This window comes from Macrotis lagotis, chromosome 4, assembly GCF_037893015.1.
Source record: "Macrotis lagotis isolate mMagLag1 chromosome 4, bilby.v1.9.chrom.fasta, whole genome shotgun sequence".
Lineage (NCBI taxonomy): Eukaryota > Metazoa > Chordata > Mammalia > Peramelemorphia > Peramelidae > Macrotis > Macrotis lagotis.
The window spans coordinates 99,987,720-100,010,546 of NC_133661.1; the positions used below are offsets into that span (position 1 = coordinate 99,987,720).

Consider the following 22,827-nt stretch of genomic DNA (forward strand, 5'->3'; position numbering starts at 1 on the left):
TATTTATATTCATATTTCTCCATATGAATTTACTTACAATTTTTTCTGACATTAAAGTAATTTTTTTGAATTTTGATTGGTAGGGCACTAAACAGATAGTTTAATTTTGTTAGAATTGTCATTTTTATTATATTTTCTCAGCTTATCTATGAGCAATTGATATTTACCCAGTTTCTTAAAACTGATTCTATTTGTGAGAAAAGTGTTTTATAGCTGTTTTCATAGTTTCTGAGTCTGCCTTGACAGGTAGACTACCAAGTATTTTATATTGTCTGAAATTATTTGGAATGGGATTTCTCTTTCTAGCTCTTGCTGCTGTAGCTTGCTAATAATATATAGAAATGCTGAGGATTTATGAGGGTTTATTTTATATCCTGTGACTTTGCTAAAGTAGCTAATTGTTTCTAGTAGTTTTTTTTAGATTATTTTTTAAGGATTCTCTAGGTATACCATCATGTCATCTGCAAAGAGTGAGAGTTTTATTTCTTCCTTCCCAATTCTAATTCCTTCAATTTCTTTTTCTTTTCTTATTGCTGAAGCTAACATTTCTAGCCCAATATTAAATAGTAGTGGTGATAACAGGCATCCTTGTTTTACCCCAAACTTATTGGAAATGCCTCTAGCTTATCGCATTGCATATAATGCTTGTTGATGATTTCAGATAGATACTGCTTATTATTCTAAGGAACAATCCATTTATTCCTTTACTTTCTAGTATTATTAGTAGGAATGGGTGTTGTAATTTTTCAAAGGATTTTTCAGCATCTATTGATAAAATAATCTGATTTTTGATAGGTTATTGATATAGTTAATTAAAGTAACAGTTTTCCTAATATTGTACCAATCCTACATTCCTGGGATAAATCTTGCTTGGTCACAGTGTATTATCCCAGTGATAACTTGCTGTAATTGCTTTGCTAAGATTTTCCTTAAGATTTTTGCATCTATATTCATTAGGGAGATAGGTCTATAATTTTCTTTCTCTGTTTTGACTCTTCCTGGTTTAGGTATCAGCACCATATTGGTGTCATAGAAAGAGTTAGGCAGAGTTCCACCCTCACCTATTTTGCCAAAGAATTTGTAGAATTGGAACCAACTGTTCCTTAAATATTTGATAGAATTCACTTGTGAATCCATCTGGCCCTGAAGATTTTTTCTTAGAGAGTTCAATAATGGCTTGTTGAATTTCTTTTTATGAGATAGGTTATTTAAATATTTAATTTCTTCTTCATTTAACCTGGGCAACTTATATTTTTGTAAATATTCATCCATTTCACTTAGATTACCAAATTTATTAGCATATAGTTGAGCAAAATAATTCTGCATAGTTACTTTAATTTCCTCCTCATTGGTGGTGACTTCACCTTTTTCATTTATGATACTAGTAATTTGGTTTTCTTCTTTCTTTTTTTAATCAAATTAACCTGAGGTTTATCAATTTTACTGTTTTTTCATAGAAGCAACTCTTGATTTTATTTATTAATTCAATAGTTTTCTTGTTTTTGATTTAATTAATTTTTCTTAATTGTTAGAATTTCTAATTTGATATTTAATTGTTTTTAATTTATTCTTTCTCTAAATTTTTAGGTGCATATTTAGTTTATTGATTTCCTCTTTCTCCAATTTATTAGTAATGGCATTTTAATAGGAGCACTTAAATTTTAGTTCTAACTTATTTTGACATTTTGTTGTTGCTTTTTCAACAAAAATGGTGGAATGAAATTAAAAGTTTTCATTCAGTACAGATTCAGTAAGTGGCACCTGAACAAACTGTAATCTTATTTCAAAAGATTTGAATTTTGTGATAAATCTCACTTGTACAGTTCTCCTTTGTTATCAAGGAAGATTTGTTCTTTTGTGTCACTCACTTCTTTGGTTGTCTGATTGAATTAATTCTCCCTTTAAAAGTGCAGACCATAAACCACACCTTCTCATTCTGGGTGACCCTCATATCCACTTTCTCCTCATAATACTAATAAATGGCATTTATATAGTGCTTGCAGGTGTTGTGCTAAGCACTTTACAATTATTTTTATTACTCTGAGAGGTAGGTGTTATTATTATCACTTCCATTTTACATATAAGGAAACTGAGTCAAATAGTTAAGTGAGTTGCCTAGGGTCACCCAGCTAGTAAATGCCTGTGACTGAATTTGAACTCAAATCTTACTGATTCCAGACCTAGTTGCCAATCCTTCATAAGGGAGTTTCACCCAGTACACTTAAATTTCCAAATTTAAAATAATTGGAGAGATTCTACATTGTACTTCCCTTTCCTTTCTCCCTCTTAACATGCTTATCTTCTTTTTAGACTAGCTAAGGTTAAATGTATAATCTTAGTTTTTTTAAATTTTTCTATATATCTTAAAGTTTATGTATTAAAGCTTATCCACTTTACTCATAAGAGATATTATTTAACTTAATTCAAAAAACTATTTACTTTTACTTTTACTTTAGATAAAGTTCTTGGGTAAGGGGAGGTTTGCATATCAAATCATTTTAGTTGGTTATCTTTTCTTGGCCATTGTGTCTTATGTCCTTTGAGTCAGAGATCAAGTCATAAAAACTTCCCATATCAAGTACTAATGGTAGCTTCCAAAAGAAACGGAATACTGACCCCAGTTCTGGAGAAAGCAAACTGAAAAGTCATGAAGTCTGTTACAGAGTGAATGCATACCACAGATTAATTATATTCAGATCAAGTTTCTGTATCACTGGGTAAGTAACTATAGGCCTAGTAGAGAGGAAGAAGGACAAGATACATTACTGCTAGGCAATGCAACTTGGGATGAGAATAAAAATGATTACTTTTACATAATTCTTATAAGAAAATAAAATTACTTGTAATTTCAAATGAGAAATTTAGGTGTGTCTACCCAACACTTAATTCTTCCAATTCAGCTTTTAAAGTATCATCATTTGGGTTATGTAGATAACTTTTCATTTGGTAATTCTGATAAGATCAAGAATTATGTAAATTGGATTTTTTACTGGAATAGATCTGATAGAAAGCAGAAAACAGGGAGAAATAATTATTATATATCACACCTAACCTTTATGCCTGAAATGCTGTTAGACTTCTAAAACAGGGTAAAACTTGGTACTCTTGCAGATTTGGTTGAAAACTTGAGTTTTTATGACTTTGAAGCAATGATTTTTCATTGATAGTCACAGAAAATAGATTCTATAAATAAAAATTGCCTAGCATAAGTAATATAGGATTTAGAGTGTCTTTGCTATTAAGCAGAAGCTTCCTTGATTCTGTTGACTCGGAACAATTAAGGTATCTTGAGTAAGTCATCATTTTAGAAGTTTCTAGATTACATATCTAATTGTCCTTTTTGTCAGTAATGATAATTTCACTGGAGTTACTATCTTTGTGCAGAACTGTGGCCATAATGTTCTCCTTGATGAAGGCACTTTCTCTGCCAGCACAGCAGGAATCATTATTGACATTTTTCTTTGCTTGTTTCCCAGAGTAAACATCTCCAACCTTTTCGCCCTCTTGCCTTGGAATGACCTATTGGTGATTGCCTTACCTGGTCCATTTCAGGCAGCATATCAATTGTGTTTCAATTGATTCCCTACTCTCTCACCATGCTATAGTCAGTCTCATCAATTGTCTTGTCACCAATTCATACTAGGCATATTCCCTCTTAAGTTTTGTTTTTTGTTTTGTTTTTTTATGTTTTTGCAAGGCAAATGGGGTTAAGTGGCTTGCCCAAGGCCACACAGCTAGGTAATTATTAAGTGTCTGAGACCGGATTTGAACCCAGGCACTCCTGACTCCAAGGCCAGTGCTTTATCCACTGTGCCACCTAGCTGTCCCTCCCTCTTAAGTTTTGGAGCATATTCTATTGAATTCTGCCATTGTTCCCAGAAGGATTATGTGTCAATCTACTCTGTGGACAAACTTAATATCTCTATATCTTTCTGAACCAAAATTCTCCTTCCAGGGTTTTCCTCTATTAGAAAGTAATCTCCTCTTATAATACCTTTGATTCTGGGTTTTGTTGTTGTTACATATGTTTAATCACTGGTCATTCCCCTTTCATGCTCACCATTTATCACCATTGCCATTTGGATGAGCTACCATTTTGATTTCTTGGAGATTGTGGCAATTTGTGATTCACAGTCCTATAATTTCACCTGGAGAGAAGTGAGTATTGGTGAATAGGAGAGTGACATCCAAATAACTTTAAGCTGAAATGATGGGTTTTATTTGTGTCAGGGAGAATCTTGGGATCCCATATGGTCCCCTTCCTTTCTGTAGTCATGGTTGAAATAAATGTGACTTTACTACCAGTGTTTTGACATTGGTCAGAGATCTCCAGTACTGGTGCCTTTATTTTGACTTTTGTTGTTGAATATGACTCATAAATGACACTAATTGAAGAGCTTTATAAGTTGAATACAGGTTAATGTTTATCATTTCTATACTAGCTCCAAGATTTTAGCATAGATTTGGGATCTGATGCTGCAATGGTGTTAAACAAATCACTTTACTCTTCAAAGATAGCCCAGTTTTCTCCCTGTGCTTGAAAAGAATAGAATGGATGAAAATGATAGACTTTAAAGTGAAAGCTATTTAGTTGAATGTACTTGGCACAATTTCCAACAGGGGATACTTAAAAGTAACAAAGTGAAAGAAACTAAAATCTGTTGTATTGAGTCCTGCTTAGCCATCTATTTGAGAAACTCCATTTTAAACCCGTTTTATGATGAGCAAATTAGGCTAAGTGATATTTCTGCCTTTCAATATGCGCCGTTTTCTGCTTAATTTGTTATACAATATGTTGCTGAGGAATTTATTTGAAAATGTTCAAAATAGCAGTTTATTAAAAGTCACTGAAATAAATATGTACAAAATCAATTAGAAAACTAAGTAATCAAAAGAAAGACTCCAAATAGAGTTGCAGGGCAGTAATATTAGCTGGTGTATTTGAGAGAGTAATACAGATTTATGATCTAATCTTAATTACTATCTTTTGAGAGATCTAATTATTTGATCCTGCTTTAATCCCTATTAGAAATCTCTTAGGTAAATACTATGTGAAAAGCTTTCTTATATTTTTTACTGTAGTGCTATCCAAGTATTTTAGATTATTAATGATGCTTTTGATATAGTAGATATAAGTGTAAAGACTATACGTTATTGAATTACTAGAACAAAATAGCTTATGTAATTCATTAGAAAATTAACTGATAAAGAATTTTTTTGGCATAAAATCAGACTTATTTTTTTTTAGGTTTTTTTTTTTGCAAGGCAAATGGGGTTAAGTGGCTTGCTCAAGGCCACACGGCTAGGTAATTATATCCACTACGCCACCTAGCTGCCCCTGAAATCAGACTTATTAAGTGATCATTTTAACCCCGAAAATTTTCCTAATCCAGATTTAATAGTTTAATGTTATTTTAATGCATGTGCAATGAATAATGCATAATAGCATTAGTTCCTTTTTATAATTTCATGAGAAATTAAGAGCTATTATGATGTTGGGCTGCTCCAAGAAAGTAAGGGATATGTCCTGCAGAGTCTGGGTAGCCTGGTGCTTTAAAAATATAAACAAAAGCCATGAGAGGGAGAAAACTACTCCTGCATATCCAACATATAAGACCCCATATATAACACATCTACAATTGAGGAAGAAGAATAACAGTTGAGACGTGAATATATTTATAGGAGATAAAAGACCAAGGAAAGATTCAGTCATTTTAGGAATCTGAACACAAATGCCCTAAGTTTAGACAAGAGAAACACAAAAGTTCAAATTTGACTTTGGAGGTATCATTAAGTCTTGATAGAATAAAGCCAATGACTAGGATATGGCTCTGAATAGTTATACCTTATTTAAAAGAAACAACATGAGTTAAAAGGATGTCCTTTTAGAAAGTATACTCATGGAAAAAAAATCTAGGAACTTGAATAAGGAAGCATGATGGAGAACATTTAAGTGAAAGTCAATGCAAGGAGAAACAGAAAAAGTGATTTCCTAAACATACGCTCGTTCACTTGGACAGAAGGAGACAATCAATGGGGAGCTTGGAAGCAAGATCAATAAGCTTGGCATGATATTGTAGTAATGAGGCATTTCAGTTATCTATATCTTCTGGATCTCCCTTTATGCCAAAAGCAGAGCACCTGATAATTTCTAATGATAATTTCATTCTTAAAAAGTAGACAATGTCCATCCATTGGGGGTTGGCTGAATAAATTAGGGTATATATGTATGAGTTTCAGAGAAGCCTGGAAAGACTTGCATTAATTGATTCTGAGTGAGATGAGTAGAACCAGAAGAACATTGTACACCCTAACAGCACCATGGGGGTGATGACCAACCTTAATGGACTTGCTCATTCCATTAGTGCAATGATTAGGGACAATTTTAGGGTATCTGTGACAGAGAATACCATCTGTATCCAGAGGAAAGAATTGTGGAGTTAAAACAAAGATCAAAGACTACTACCTTCAATTAAAAAAATTTTTCTTATGTACTACATAATTTTGCTATCTCTAATATTTTTTCCCTCAAGGATATCTTTTTTTCTCTCAAGACATTCAATTTTGATCCCTGTATAGCATGGAAACAATGTAAAGATTATCAGGGTGCCTTCTGTTGGGGGGTGGGGGAAAATTGTAAAATTCAAAACCTTACCAAAAATGATAGCTAGAAACTACTATTGTATATATTTGGAAAACAAATAAAATATTAAAAATAAGCAGAGAGACCAACAAGGAAAAGACTATTCTGTATCTGATTCTCATTAATGGGAAGAACTTTTGGGGGGTTAGAAATTACGGGAAACTTGGAAAAATGTGATCATCTACAGTTTCTGATATGAATACTTGATTTTGAGAAAGTAGATTTCAAAGGATTCAGAGGAAGGATAGGATTATCCGGATTAAAATTCTTCAAGCCCAGGAAGGATGGGATAGTTTTAGGAGTGAAATTCTGACTAAAAACAGAAAAAATTCTATGAGGAAGTAAAGTCATTTTCTGCAAAGACCAATGTGTATATATGTAATCTATCTGGGAACCCATAGGATCACAAATCATGTAATAAGCCATGCCCAGAGATGATGTCTAAGGCATTTTCCAAATGATATCTCTCTCTAAATACTTCAAGACAGCTATCTTATCCTTTTCCCCTGTCCCTAGTCCTTTTCTAGTCTAGACATCCCAAATTCCTTCATCCGGTTCTTATAAAATTAATTCAAAATTCTTTTCCATTCCAGTTTCCTTCTTCTGGGTGCTTTCCACCAAAGTTGAGAAAAGACTAAATACCAGCAAACTCAACTGAGACTTGCAAAACTTGCTAACTACATGATTAATAATTTACATCGGAGATTCCTAATCACAGTTCTTGATTATGGGAATCCAAAATAGAGAAAAGGAGGCAGCTAGGTGGCTTAGTGAATAGAACATTGGGTTTGGCATCAGAAAAACCCAAGATCAGACACTAGTGCTGTGACTCTAGGCAAGTCAGTTTAATCTCTGTTCATGTTAATTTATTGGAGAAGGAAACAGCAAACCACTCCAGCATCTTTGTCAAGATAACTCCATGGAAAGTATGGTCCACATTGGTCACAAAGAGTTATTCATGACTGAAAGGTTGAACAATACAGAAAAAGGAAATATTCTGCAAATGATACCATTTATTTGGGTGTGGTTAAGGGCAAAATGAAATTGTAGTCCTTCATCAGAGGTGTACTTTTTCCCTCAATGGGGTTTTGGAAATTACCTATTTTCCCCACTGGAATAGAAGAAAAGAAATAGGACATGGAGGAAGAAGTGCTAACATTCAAATGCTATTTATTTAAAATAAAAACATATACATGGGGGGGGGATACCTGAATCTTGAACAAAAGCTGCCTAGTACTGCCTGGATTTCCAATTGGGTGTCCTTTTGTACTTTCTCTAGGCTAGTTCAACACTACCCTCAGTGCTCTGAGGACTACAATTTAAACTGCAACTGAAGTATTTATATGAATTGGTCATGAGCTGAAATATGTGAAATGTTAACATTTCAGTGAGGTTGAAAAAGGGATTTACACATCTTATTTACCCATTCCTGCAATAAAAATAGACATTTTCCTTCAGGCTGCTTTAATAGTCTTAAGTCATTTGGGGGTATATAGGGAGCAATAGAAGAGGGTACAGTGTATATAAAACAAACCAAGCTTTTTGACCTTGCAGATTAATTCTGTACAGGATTAGCCAGCTGGCAGCCTGCCTCAGAGTTGTAGTTATGTCAAGAGCTTGTCTAAGGCAGTGCCCAAATTGGACTGCTATCCTGGAAATTGTGGGCACTTTAATATCAGACAGTAAAATGAAAGGTTATAAGAGGTCCCCTCCTCTGTCATGATTTCCTGTAGGGTAGGTACTACTCTGTGGATAAAACAAGGACCTTGCTCATGGAGATCTTGTCATTCTGGAGAAAAAATATAGTGACTAATTCTACCTGATCATTCCTGAGACTTGTAGAAACTGGTGTTATACTGTTGATGTCAAAGAAAATTTCTATCTTTGCAATCCTTGCCTTATTCTCCTACTCTTGAACTACAGTCAATCTGACCATGATTTTCATTGTTGGACAATATAATGCCAGAGGTAATATGTCAAATAAGTGAGGAAAAAATTGGTTGTAGATTGTAATATTTTAGACTAATTAACATATACATGTATATATGCACACACGCAAGAAATTTGTCAATTATTATGAATTTTGTTGTAAATTGTTGGACTTCACATTTATAAATAAGTCTACTGCTATGACTAGTAAGCCATTTCCACCATAATTAAAAATATTTTTTAAAAAGTGCCAACTGTGTATATCACAGAAGTATCAAATATGATGACCACAGCACTGCTAAGTTCTATCTATAACTGTGAAATATTTAACTAAATAAAAGTAAACTATAACATAGATAACATCAACATTTTAAAACCATATCATGATGTTGTTGTCCAGAGAGTTCTTTATGTACAGACTAATGACTCCCCCCCCATTTCTTTTTGAGATTGATATTGGTATACACAATGCAATTAAAAAAAAATTTGGTGGGACAATGAGGTTAAGTAACTTGCCCAACTAGCTTTCATACTGCTGGTATGTATAAAGTATATTAAGTTGGATTTGAACTAGGGTCTTCCTGACTTCAGGGCCTGTGCTCTACCTACTGCACCAACCTAGCTGCCCCCAAAATGAGGTTTTAATAATTTATCTGCAAGTTGAATCAATAGTGGAAATTGTCAAATCATAGGCATCTTATCTGAAATGTGCTTTTATAGATGAATAAACAAGAATATGCCCACATACAAGAGCATAGTCCCATATACACCCCCGGTCTGGAAAAGCACCATTAGGAATGTGGTGAATAGGGGCCTCAAAGTTAAAAATGTTATGGTCACCAGAAGCATGCCAAAAAAACTCAAGGGAGATATTGGGCCTTCAGCCAGGGACTTCTGACCCACAGACAAAGGAGAGACCCTGGGAACTGAAGGGCATGTTATCATTTTTTAAGCAAAAAAAAAAAAATCTTTTGTTCCAGAGCCAATTATGTGTAATTGGAATAAAATATTAGGAAGAGGGAGTTTCAGGTGGTAAACTGTTTTGGAGAAAGGCTTCCTGCATAAGACATTGCTGTGATTGTATATTGTATAAAATAGTCTTGGTTTGTTGGGAATATTCATATATTTTCAGCCTGTGTATCACAGTGACATAGAGGAACATGATTCTTTATAGTAAAATAGCAATCTAATTGCTCCAGCACTTAAGACTCAGGGGTTGTGATTAGACCCATGCTTTCCTTGATCACTCGATCTCCCAGAAGAGGAAAGTCTCTCCACCAATGCCAATCTTTAGTAACATTCTCCTTTAGAGCTGCCTATAGGAGGGCAGAGTGACTTCTCAAGGTTCACATTAGCATTAAATAAATACTTTGATTAACACTAAACAGATGCAAAGAAAGAAAAATTGCTTCTAATCCTCATTGTGTCATCTTTGGTTGAATGTGGAGTCTTTTTGAGTTTAGGTGGTTGTTGCTGCTTAGTCTTTTATAAGTCATCTTGTCTGACTCTTCCTGAGCCCTTTTCTTGTTTTGTTTTTTGTTTTGTTTTTTGTTTTTTTTAGTTTTTTGCAAGGCAATGGGGTTAAGTGGCTGACCCCTTTTCCTTGACAAAGATCTGGGAGTGGTTTGCTATTGCCTTCTCCAGCTCATTTTACAGATGAGGAAACTGAGGCAGAAAGGATTAAGTGACTTGCCCAGGGTCACACAGCTAGGAAGTGTCTGAGGATGGATTTGAACTCACAAAGATGAGTCATCCTGATTTCAAGCCCACTGCTCTACCTACTGTTCCACCTACCTGGGTCTTGTGGTTAGGGATCCCCTCTTTAAAAAGGGATGCTATCCTTAAAAAGATAGATTACCATTACTCTTTCTTTCTGAAGATCTGAGCTTGGATTCACTTTCATCTGCTCCAGGAAGAACATGACTCCTGAAGCTTGGGAGCTCCAGTGGGTAAAATTCTCCTCCCACAATCTGTCTTCACTTTGTTTTAGGGATACTGTCTACTTCCTCATTGAAAATCCCTATGGAGGGAGACCAAGAATCATAGTAACTTTGAATACTCCATAAGGAGCCTGTCACAAGCTAAGGAAACCCAAACGGGGCCATTGGCATCTCCTTGTATCAAATGTGTGTGAGGGAATTTTTCAAAGAAATATGTACAAATTTTGAAATGTGTTCTTAAAGAGTCATTCCCAGCTTAATATCAAGTTGCATAATAAACAATGCCTTGTGCTTTTTGCTTAGGACTTTGTGACTGTGTACTTTGGCTTATTGGAATTAGAATTATGAGCAATGTGGAAACTTGCATTATCTATTTTTTTTAAATTAAGGAATCAAATTCCATTCCTGTCTGTTTTAAATGTTAGAGCTTCTGAGAGTGGTTTTCATGTATTTGTGAATTATAATAGCTTTCACCTACTTGGCTTCTGCAAATCATCTTGGCCTGAATTAGGTACAGCTGAAAATATTTTGAGACTTTTTTTTCAGTTTAATTTTTGAGAGGTATTTTAGAATACAGACTTGAAAATAAAATGCATTGTTAACAATTGAGAGTCATTGAGAGACAAGAAAATAAGTTGTGTTCCATTCCAGTTTTCATTCTCAAGTCACAATCATTATTGTCTACTAAGGGCCTAGCTCTGTGTCAGGCAATGTTAAGGAAGTAGAGCAGTGGTATGAGGGAAGGGCAGGAGGAATATGAAGTATAAAATATAGCTGGTTAAACTTTTAGTGATAAACTCACATTGTCCAATAAACCATGTGGAGAACAGTGGCATCTACCTTCTCAGAATAATTTTTTAGGGGTGTACAATGGTTTCCAAATTCAAAATGAGTCCACAGTATAATTAGGAAGGACTATTTCTATTGTATTTTGGCTGACCATATCTGGAATATTGTGCTTTGATCTGGAAACTACACTTTGAGAAGGGAAAACAATGATCTGGAAAGTTACCAGAGAAAGAAGTCAAGATAATGAAGGCCCCTAGTTTATGCTTCATGAGAATCAGTTGAAGCTGAATATCCTTTGCATCTTGAAGAGATCATTCATTCATTCATTCCTTTATTCATTCTATTTCTGTCCCTCTGTCTTTTGAGATGCAGAAAATATCATTTATAGGTGATATAAAATAACAGTATGTTACACACTGATTTGAAAATGCACATTAGGAAAATAATTAATTGTTGTTAATTGTTCAATTGTTTCAGTAGTGTCTGACTCTTCTGTGATCCCATTTGGGGTTCTCTTTGCAGAGACCTTGAAGTGGTTTGCCATTTCCTTCTCCAGCTCATTTTACATATGAGGAAATTGAGGCAAACAGGGTTAAAGTGCCTTGCCCAGGGTCACATAGCTAGTGTCTGAGATTCCTTATTGCTCTGTCCACTGTGGCACCTACACACAGATTCTAAGTCAAAACTGTGGTTCCTGGAAGTCACATTTCCTGACAACTAGACATATCCAAAAGTGAAATGGACTGTTTTGAGAGCTTTTCCCTTACTGGACATCTAAAGGTCAGTGGTCACTTGTCAGGTTATACTTGAGAGGTTACCTTTCTGCAGCCAAGATTTAGTCAGTGCAGACTGTCATAACTTTCTTTTTTAAATTTTTTTTTAAGATTTTATTTATTTTGAGTTTTACAATTTTCCTCCTAATCTTTCTTCCCTCCCTCCACCCCCCCACAGAAGGCAATTTGCCATTGTTTTGTGGTATATACTGATCCAAATTGAATGTGATGAGAGAGAAATCATATCCATAAGGAAGAAAAATAAAGTATAGGAGACAGTAAGATTTCATAATGAGATATCAGGGTCCCCCCCCCCCCCCAATTAAAGGTAATAGTCCTAGGTCTTTGTTCAAACTCCACAATTCTTCTCTGGATACAGATGGTATTCTCCATTGCAGAGAGCCCCAAATTGTCCCTGATGGTTTCACTGATGGAATGAGTGAGTCCATCAAAGATGATCATCACCCCCATGTTGCTGTTAGGGTGTACAGTGTTTTTCTGGTTCTGTTCATCTCACTCAGCATCAGTTCATGTAAATCCCTCAGGCTTCCCTGAATTCCCATCTCTCCTGGTTTCTAATAGAACAATAGTGCTCCATGACATACCTATACCACTGCTAAGCCATTCCCCAATTGAAGGATATTTACTTGATTTCCAATTCTTTGCCACCACAAACAGGGCTGCTATGAATATTTTTGTACTAGTGATGTTTTTACCCTTTTTCATCATCTCTTAAGTATAGACCCAGTAGTGGTATTGCTGGATCAAAGGGTATGCACATTTTTGTTGCCCTTTGGGCATAGTTCCAAATAGCTCTCCAGAAAGGTTGGAGGAGTTCACAATTCCACCAACAATGTATTAGTGTCCCAGATTTCCCACTTCACTTCCAACATGGATCATTGTCTTCTCTGGTCATATTGACCAGTCTGTCATAACTTTCTAATTCTTTGATATTGATCCATAGTGATCATGAGAGCTACTTATCTATAATTCTTTTAAATTTCATTTATTAGACTTTGGACTTGGAATTTCATCAATGTAGACTAACATAGATAGTCTTGTTGTTGTTGTTGTTGTTGTTTTTCAAGGCGTTGGGATTAAGTGACTTGCCCAAGGTATTATTTAGTGAGAGGTCAAATTTCAACTCAAGTTCTCCAGTCTCCAGGGCTGGGTACTCTATCCACTATGCCATCTAGCTTCTCCTAGCATGGATAGTCTTTTCCACTATTGACTTTTATAGCTACAGGTCCAAGGCAGAATTTGAACCTTGGCCTTTCCTCCTCCTAGCCAAGCTCACTATATCTTCCAGGCATCCTCTTTTATTTGACATAGCTGCAAATTCTTTTTAAACATAAATTATGTTCTGTTCTGGGTATATAAAAATGCATTATTTGAAAAAGAAAACTCTAAATATATTTGTTTCTCCATTGGAAAGAAGGCCCTTGTCTATAGTCATTAGAAGGCTACTGTTAATTTTGACAAGTAGAAACAGCCATACCACACTATCTGATGTAAAGATAGGACTTCCTAATAATAATAATAGAGATAAGGCAACAAGTAAATTAATATTTGCTTCTTATCACCCCGGTACTGGGAATTTGGCTAAATGGGTGGAGGTTGCTGGCGATTTTGTACCTTCGTAGTCCAAAAAGAAGACCTCCAACGTCAGACTGTTTGGCAGGGTTTCTTCAGGGTGAGCCTCTCTGCTACTCATTGCCTTCTCCTGAAAAAGTATTACCATCTGGACCTGAGGGCTCTAGGAATAGGCTATCTTCATTTCTAATAAAGATCAATGTCTTCGTAGAAAGTTTTAAGAGTTTAAAAGAATGTTAGAGGTCAAAAAGTCCAATCTTTCAGTTTCAAAGACAGGGAATTCAGAATCCCAAGAGTTAAATAACTTGTTCAAGGTCACACAGGTAGAAGCAGACCTTCTAACTTCAAATATTAGAGGAATTGTTATAGAGAAGCAATCTGATCTAATACATCCCAACTTCATCATTGTTGAAATATTGTTAAGATTAGGTCCAAGTAGCACAGAGTGAATTTGTGAATGGGGAATTCATCTAGTCAATATTTTTGTCCTGAATAATCTCCTTTGGCATGACCTAATTAGTGGCATGATTGACTGAGTTTCACTTAAGCCAGATGAATTACTTATTAGTGTTCAGGACAGAGTCAGATGCGGCAAGTTGACTTCCAGGACTCTGCCTTCTCTTTCTCACCACATTTTCCTGCTTTAGTTCTTCTTGTCAGTAAAGTGATCTGATAATATTGTTTCACTTGGCATGCCTGTTTGACCTAAAATAGGTGATTGCTAATGGTGGGATTTCAGGTGGGGACAGACTGTGGTGCAGATATTTCTGGGTAGGTTTTTAGTATTCATCAACTCCTTCCATGTAGATGATTCTCTGTTGCTCATGTTTGTAAGGCTAGCCCTGGTTTTGAGGATCTTATACAGTCCTAGTTTACGCTGTTGACCTCAAGATTTTTTGGTTAGGTAGATAGAGCCTTGAATCAACTGGACTCATGTTCCTGAGTTCAAATCTGACCTCAGACACTTACTAGCTGGGTGACCCTGGGTAAGTCACTCAACCCTTTTTGTCTCAGTTTCTTTTATCCATAAAATGAGCTGGAGGAGAAAATGGCAAATCATTCTAGTATCTTTTGCCAAGAAAATCCCAAATGGAGTCACAAAGATTTGTGTATGACCGAATAATGACAACAATTCTAGGAGCAAATTCAAATGTGTAGCAAAAACTGCAGATGTTGTTTTTAATGAGAAAAAATGCATGATTCAGACACAGGTGTATCAACAATACATAAGCTGCCAGAAAAATGTGCATGATTTTTGAGCAGTGTATTTTTCACCTCTCAGCCTAACTAATGGGGACCCACCCAAAGCTTTATAAAGTAAATATTTATTCATTAGTTCTAAAATTACTACCTAGAGTTTCAAAGTGTTATCCCTTCTGAAATTAAATATAGTAAATTAAACACAAGGGACTGATTAGATTCCTTCATGCTCTTTGTTATATTTAGTACCTCTGCTAAATTTCCTCTGTCTAGATGAAATAATTATCTTCATTTTCTCCCCCCCAACTAATTCCTAATTTTTTCCTTTGCTTTTTTACATCCTGCTTACTTTCTTATGATGCCACTAAAACCAAACACGAAATTGAAAACATTTCATGAAAAGTTATTGGAAGCCTTTAATGCATCTTCATTCATTCAGCAAGTATTTATTTAGTATATAGATTTAATTGTTCTGGATTCTGGAAATGGGTGGGCAGAGGCTTATCAGATATCAAAGATATAAGCCCTGTCCTGCAGGAGTTTTAAACTTAAAACACATACACATATGTTACAGTCTGAATCACCAATAAATGATTAAGTGAAAAAGAAAATAATGTAGACATTAATTTCATAGATTTCAAAGAAGGAAGAGAAGTTGGAAAGGGGACAGAAAGAGTAAGTTTTAAACCAGACTTTGATGGTTGAAGGATGAGTATTTGAAAAGAGAGGAACAGAAAAGGTATAGGGTAAATGTCTCATTTCTAGTGCTTTAGACCTAAGGATGAATCAGATTTAGATGGTTCTGGGATTAGGCAAAGAAGTGCCTATCACTGGGGATACAAAAGGAGTTTATATTCTAATGGAGGAAGAGAATGCAGAAAAGGGAACTGGAGGTGGGAAGTGATTTTTTTTTTTGTCCTTTGTTCTCAGTGAACACATGAATTGGATTTGAGTGGGGGGTGGGCTGTGCTAAGTCACCAGCTTCACTTTCTCTTCCAGAGTCATCTGGGTTCAGTGACCAGATAGCAATCAGAATGCCAGGCAACCAAGGTTAAGTGACTTGCCCAAAAGTCTCACACCTAGTATGCCTTTAGTGTCTGAGGCTGGATTTGAACTCAGTCTTTCTGACTCCAAAGCCAATACTCTATCCACTCTGCCACCTAGTTGACCTAGGTGGGGAGTGGGAAGGAGAGGAAGCACCAGTGGTTCAGGGACCTGATGCTGAAGCCCATCAGGGAGGGGTTGGTCCAAGCCCCTCCTCAAAATGGTACCAATGAGGGAATTCTCCAATGGTATATTTTAGGATGGGAAGACCTTCATGAAAGAAGTACAATCCAGAGAGAAGGGACCCCAGGAACTGAGGGAAGTTCCGTGTTGAGATATATTGCTGATGTTCAGAAAGTCAGAAGCATCATCAAGAGGGGGTCTCCTGCCCATTTGATGTCTGTAAGAGTCCCCCCATGGATCCTAAGGAGATAACAATGCCTCCTCTATGTTTCTACTATTTGCTACCTGTAATCATTTTGGGTAAGTTATTAAAACTTTCTGGTCTTCGGTTTTCTTTTCAAAACATCAGATTAGATGATCTCTGAAGTCCCCCCCCCACACACACACACACTTAATCAAGACTATAGGACTCCTGGGCGGAAAAAGTTTTGAGTGTCTAAATCTTTAAATAATTTCTGTCTAACAGTCACCTCTCAGATGCACCATTCAAAATAACTTAATAAGGTAACTTAAGTTGGATTGTGTCTTTAGAAAGCTCTGGACTTTGCCCTTAAGAGAAAGCCATATTTGATGAAAGCTCTATTTCCATGGAATACCCTGAACCCATCTGGTGGGAGAGTGGTTTAGATGATGTTCCTTCCCCCATTCCCACTATGTATTATCTCATATTTTCTGCAGTTACATTTAAACTATTTTTGAGGCTGTGATTTTCTTCACATTTGCCCAAGTTATGTGTTGTCTGCAGTTGTGCTGGTCCAATCCACCCAATATGTCTAAATCCATCTGGTGTTGTTTCTCATAGTCTTCAACTTTAAAAAAGAAATCTTTGGTAAAGTTCTCCACTTCAGGAGAATCCCACTTTGAGAGTTTTTATACACGTTTCATAATTTTCTCTTATTGAAAGGAGAATTTCAAAATTCACATCCTTAATACTCATGTCATACAAGGATGCTTACTCATTTTGCCCTTTGCCCTTTTTGTCCCTTAATTTGTTTGGTTGGTCAGTCCTTTTTGGCCACCACTTACTGACTTGCTTCTTTTTTCAAGAGGTGAAATGTTCAAGTGCATAAAGATAAGGGTTAAAATAAGAGGTTTCTACTTTTTCCTTTCCAATAGTAGGAAGCAGAGTTAAAAGTCTAGAGTGGAATAGTCAGAACCTCTTTTAATCAGTTCCTGGCTATTTTCAAGATGGAACTGGCTAATTCATCTGTGTCTCAATCTCCCAATAGTTTTCTTTCTTTGATTTCTAAGGATTGTGCCCCTACTCTGAGGTTCAATTTCCTCCCCTGTAACAAACATAGAAAATTATACTAGCTCTGTGGCCCTGGTCAATTCACTGAACTCCTCTATAAAATGGGGATAATAGCATCTATCTCCCATAGTTCTTGTGAAGATCATATAAGATAGTTTATGTAGGATGCTTCACAAACTTTTTTGGTTGTTTAAATCTTGTCCAACTCTTCCTGATCTCATTTGGGTTTTTCTTGGCAGAGATATTGGAGTGGTTTGTCATTCGATTTCTCTAGGTCATTTTACAAATGAGGAACTGGAGGCAAATGGCATTAATGTCTTGCCCAAGGTCACAAAGCCAGTGTCTGAAGCCAGATTTGGACTTGAGGAAGATGAGGCTTCTTGATTCTAGAACCAGCACTTTCTATCCAATGAGCCACCTAACTGCAAACTTTTAAGTGCTGTGTAATCACTAGTTATTGTTATTATGTAATTACCTTATAGGTTTCTGTGAAGGAATTTAATGATACCTGGAAGATCTAAGTAACAAGAAAATCAGAAGTTAAAAGCAGTATTAAAGATGACAGCTAAAACAAATACTGGAGACCTTTTAAAATGATTTTGCCAATTAACATTATATAAAAACCTTTTTAGTTAGTATTTTCTGTTGGTGTCTTTGGCGTGGCACCAGCAAGAAGAAAGCATAGAAACTGTGGTCAACTCAAACGTTATAGATTCTATGTGACTTGTGAAAAAGCCACAGAGGAATCATTTGTAACCATAGCAGCTTTTCCCTGAGAACAGCCCTTTTATGCTATGCTTTAAGTCTTCTGAATAGTCTTTTGAGAAAAGAAAGATAAACAAGAAATCTTTTGTCCTTTTATAGTTTTAGGGCCTGTTTATTCAGTCCAATTTACAGGTTATGCTGTCACTCAAATGCAATGTTTAAAAACAAATGAGGTAAATATTAGCAGTAAGTAGAGGTATCTTGGTATATATTGTCATATGAATGAATGAAAATGCACTTAAGTGCCTACTATGATTCCCACCCAAGGAATAGGAATACAAGAGAAAAAAATGAGAATTAACACCATAATAAGAATTTTCAAGCAAAACAAGATTATAGTATTTAGAACAGAAGGGGATTTTTAGAGATCACCTTGAACACCATTTTACAGATGAAGAAAATAATTTTAGAGAGGAATAGGCTTTCTTAAGGTCACTAAAGTAGGAAACAACAGTCTGGGGTTCAAACTTGGGTCCTCTGTTGCCAAATTCATTGTTCTTTACACTTACCATATCATGCTTCCTCTGTCTCTTTGATGAGTTTTCTGTTGAAGCTCCCCTTTTTTTTCACATCACAAAAATGTCTTTCATCATCACCCTTAAAATTGTCTCGACACAGTTAAAGAAAACCAATGAATATAGTGACCATATCTGATTGCAGTTATAACATTTAATATCTATAGCCCCCACCTTCATTCAATTTATTCAGTAATGTTAAATATTTACTATGTTCTAGGAACTATTCTAAGAGTTGAGAATCCAAAAAAGAAGCAGTCACTTCCTTCAAGGAACTTACATTCTCTTGGTAGAGAAAACATACAAATATATACAAAGCAAGCTATGTTCAGGATAAATAGGAAATAACAGAGAGAAGCCCTTGAGATTAAGAAGGATTGGGAAGAGGTGTGCTTTATCTGCTTTTTTCTGTTTTCTAGTATTAGTATTGGTTATTAACTTTAATTTGAATTTGGCCGCCTTTTAGTGTTGTTTTTAAATGTACAGTTCAGTAGTACATGTGAATATTACTATATTGTTTCTGTTTTCTTTGCATCTATTTATACAGTGCTTCCAACATTCTCCTGAATTCCTCATGTTTATTATTTCTTACAGTGCAATAAAATTCCAATATATTCTTTTACCAGAATTTGTTCAGCCATTTTCCATTTAATGGATACCTATTTTCTATTCCAGGTATAAAATCTTCAATGAAGCATTACTATGAATCTTTTGGCACATTTGTAAAAATTTCTGGTTTTGATATCTTAGGCTTACATGCTACATATTGGGTTGATTGATTTTCTATGTGTGTGAAAAAAATATATGGTTGGATTGAGTGGAAAAATTAACAAAGGAGCTGACTGATATCAGACAACAAAACCACATGGGGCCACAGTAATACTATAATAATGATTATATTTAGAGGATCTTGAATTTGTCTTTCCTCTGAAGTATAATGAGTTCCATTATAAATCCTGATGGTATTTCTATGGCAATGAATAGTAATGGGTATTCACTTGTCACTTGTATAACTATAGTATAGCTCATATCTGTAAAAATATTTTAAGATCTTCAAAGGATTTTCCTTATAATCACTCAGTAAAAGATGTAGTACAAGTATCATATCCATTTTACAGGAATAATTGAACTCTGAGAGAAACAGTGATTTTCCAAGTATCATGTATTAGCATCAGAAGCAAAATGTTAATTTAGGTAAGTATTCTTTCCAATATGCTACCATGAACCCTTCATAGTTCTCTATCTCTGTCTTTCTCTCTTTCCTTCTACAGGAAGAGTTAAAATTATGTGTATGACTACTTTTAAATACACTTTTAACATTGGTTCACCTGGGAATATGAAAGGGTTTCAGAATGAATTTAGATCCTTAAAGTAATGGTCTAAGCCAAGATTACACTTCATCCTGATCCCTCTTAACTTTTTGCAATTCTTTTTAGTGATGGTGGTGGTAGGAAGTAAATGTATCAAAGAAATTTTAAAATATGTATATTTAATTTTTCCTACCAAGTTATCATTTAAATGCTTTCCATTTTCTCCTTTATAGAGTCCCAAAATATCTTTTCAGAAGAAGATCCTCAGCAAACTTCAGTTACATATTTTGATATTAGACAAAAAAATTTACCTGTCCTTAAGATGATGAATATCAATTATTATATATTTTACAGGTAATAGTATAGATAGCATTTAAACCCTTGCCCTGTTGAAGTCAGAAGAAGTTATCAGTTTCCTTAATTGTCCTATTTATTTCATGGTGAATGAGAGGTATTCTGTTCTAATGCTAAAACACCAATGAGGCAACTTGTAAAACAAAGTACACAGAGAGTGATTGGTTGTGGTCATGGTATCCCTTTGTTATCCCCATTAGAATGGTTAACTATTTTCTTCTCCAATTCTTTATACAGATGAAGAAACTGAGGCAAACAGGGTAAAGTGACTTACCCAGGGTCCCACAGCTAGAGAGTATCTAAGGACAGATTTGAGAGAGATGAGTCTCCCTTACTCAAGATCCAGCACTCTACCTACTCTACCCACTCTATCTGCCCTACACTGAATGCATTAACCTCAACTCAGCTACTTAGTATGTGATCTCTGGCAAATGACTTCAACTCAGTTTCTTTATGAATCAAATAAGTAAAAATAATGTCAGTCCTGCTTATCTCAAAAGGTATTAATGAGGATCAAATGAGATAATGTAGGTTAAAGAAAGATCTTTGAGAATTTTAAAATAGCACCTAGATGTGAGGTAATAATAATTAGTGACCAACATTCCATGTTTATTTACTAATTCCAAGATCCATTCACATTAACATTTTGTAGCTTAATAGGTGTGTTGGAATTTCATAAATCTTGCATTTTTATAAGAGGAGCCAAGTTCAGACAAGACAAATATGCAAAATTCTTTTGGATCTAGGCATAACATTTAACTTAAACTAATCTTTGGAATAACTAAGACTTTGCAATCAAAGGACAACCAACCTTCTAGCCTCATGGAACATTTCTTCTATCCCACAGATTAAAATCCTGTCAAACTGGCCGCCTATCTGTTCTTCATGCTAGTTTTTGGCCATTCCCCATACCCAAAAGGCATTTCCTCCTCCTCCTCCTCCTCCTCCTCCTCCTCCTTCTTCTTCTCTCTCTCTCTCTCTCTCTCTCTCTCCCTCACTCTCACATTGAATCCCTTGTTTTCTTAAGAGAATACCCCCAATTGTTCATGTCCTCCCTCCCATATTCCCTTGTATTTAAGCATTGTGTGTGTATCTATATACATGTGTTAACTTTATGTTAATACTTTATATTTTTATATATACCTATTTTCCTCATTAGAATGTGAACTCATTGTGTTCCCAGCTCTTAGCACATTGTTTGGCACCTATTAGGCACTTAATAATAAATGTTTAATTGATTTTTTGACTCTACAAACTTATTAATTGTTCTTGCTATTGGAGCAGCCATCATAGCATTGACCTCACATGCTGTATTTTGAAAGAAGTAGCATTCTAACTTTAAAAATTTGACATGAAAATTCACTCAAATCAAATTAAAAGTAAATAATTATTGTACTCAATGTATAATGCTCATATGTGCCTCTGTGACATTGACACATCCATTATTCAAAATAATTTTAAAGTGTCTTATTCTGATAATGACATTCTACCAAGGTCATACAAAACTGACTCTTTTCTCCTTATCAGTGATTAGAGTTATCCAGTCATACTTACTGAGCATCTGAAAAATTCCTCATTTGAAGAGATTTTTAATAAATTACATGACCTAGAGATAAGTACATAGCTAAGACTTGGCTATGTACTTGGATCAAGGAAAATATTTTTTTTCAAATGACCCATGTTATAGTCAAAGGGGTTCAATCATTCAGAGTCCTCTGTAAGAATTTGACAATAATGGTGACTCAGAAATAGTCTGAAGTCACATAAAAAATATGTTCTTGGGGAGCAGAAAGAGACTTTACACAAATTAGGCAATAATTCCAAGTGTGTTCATCTTGTACTGAGCCTTAACAAGAATGTGTAGATAAGGGTTTTTCTTGATCCTCCTTGGAGAATTTGCTACTTAGACAACACATGAGTCTAAACATATTACAATGGAGAGAGCCTCTAGTCTTGGAACCAGAAGGCCTGGGTTCAAAACTGGTTCTGACATTTTCTAGCTATATGAATGTGGACATGTCCCTTAATTTCTTTGAACCTCAGTTTTGTGAAAAGAGAATCAATATACTTATACCACAAGATTACTATGAGGAAAGCACTGAGTGTGCAAAAAGTTGTGAGCTAATTCTAATAGAAGAAGACAGGCACTTTAGTTCTTTATCTCTCCCTTAACTTAAAAAATCTTAATTGGAAAAGAGTTAGCATGATTGTGGCCAATCCCATCCTCAGCCACTGTTGGCAACCTGGTATGTCTTAAGGCAATGCATACTGCAGGAATTGTGCAGCATAGCTCATCCCAATGCTTTAGGAAAGATGGTAACTAGCCATAGCCTTGGGTGAATTTGAATAATACTTGAGAGGAAATTAGGGAGGAAATCAAACACTTCAACAGCTTCTAAAATAATGAGTAATTCTTATTTTTCCAGATGTCAGAGAAAGGACATCATACTTTATAGAGCCCAGAATTAAACATAAGAGCTGGTAACAAGGACTTCGGGAAGTTGGAGCCAGAGGTTCATGGGTATGGTGAAAAGGGA

General features: G+C 35.3%; 1 protein-coding gene across 1 annotated transcript in view; it reads left to right on the forward strand.

Moving 5' to 3' along the window:
- LOC141522701 (uncharacterized) overlaps positions 1 to 22,827 on the forward strand; it is a 189,704-nt gene that overhangs the window by 12,459 nt on the left and 154,418 nt on the right. The window contains exon 3 of the mRNA XM_074236202.1: positions 16,171 to 16,394. The gene's annotated coding sequence lies outside the window, so the exon portion shown is untranslated. The remainder of the gene's footprint in view (positions 1 to 16,170; positions 16,395 to 22,827) is intronic.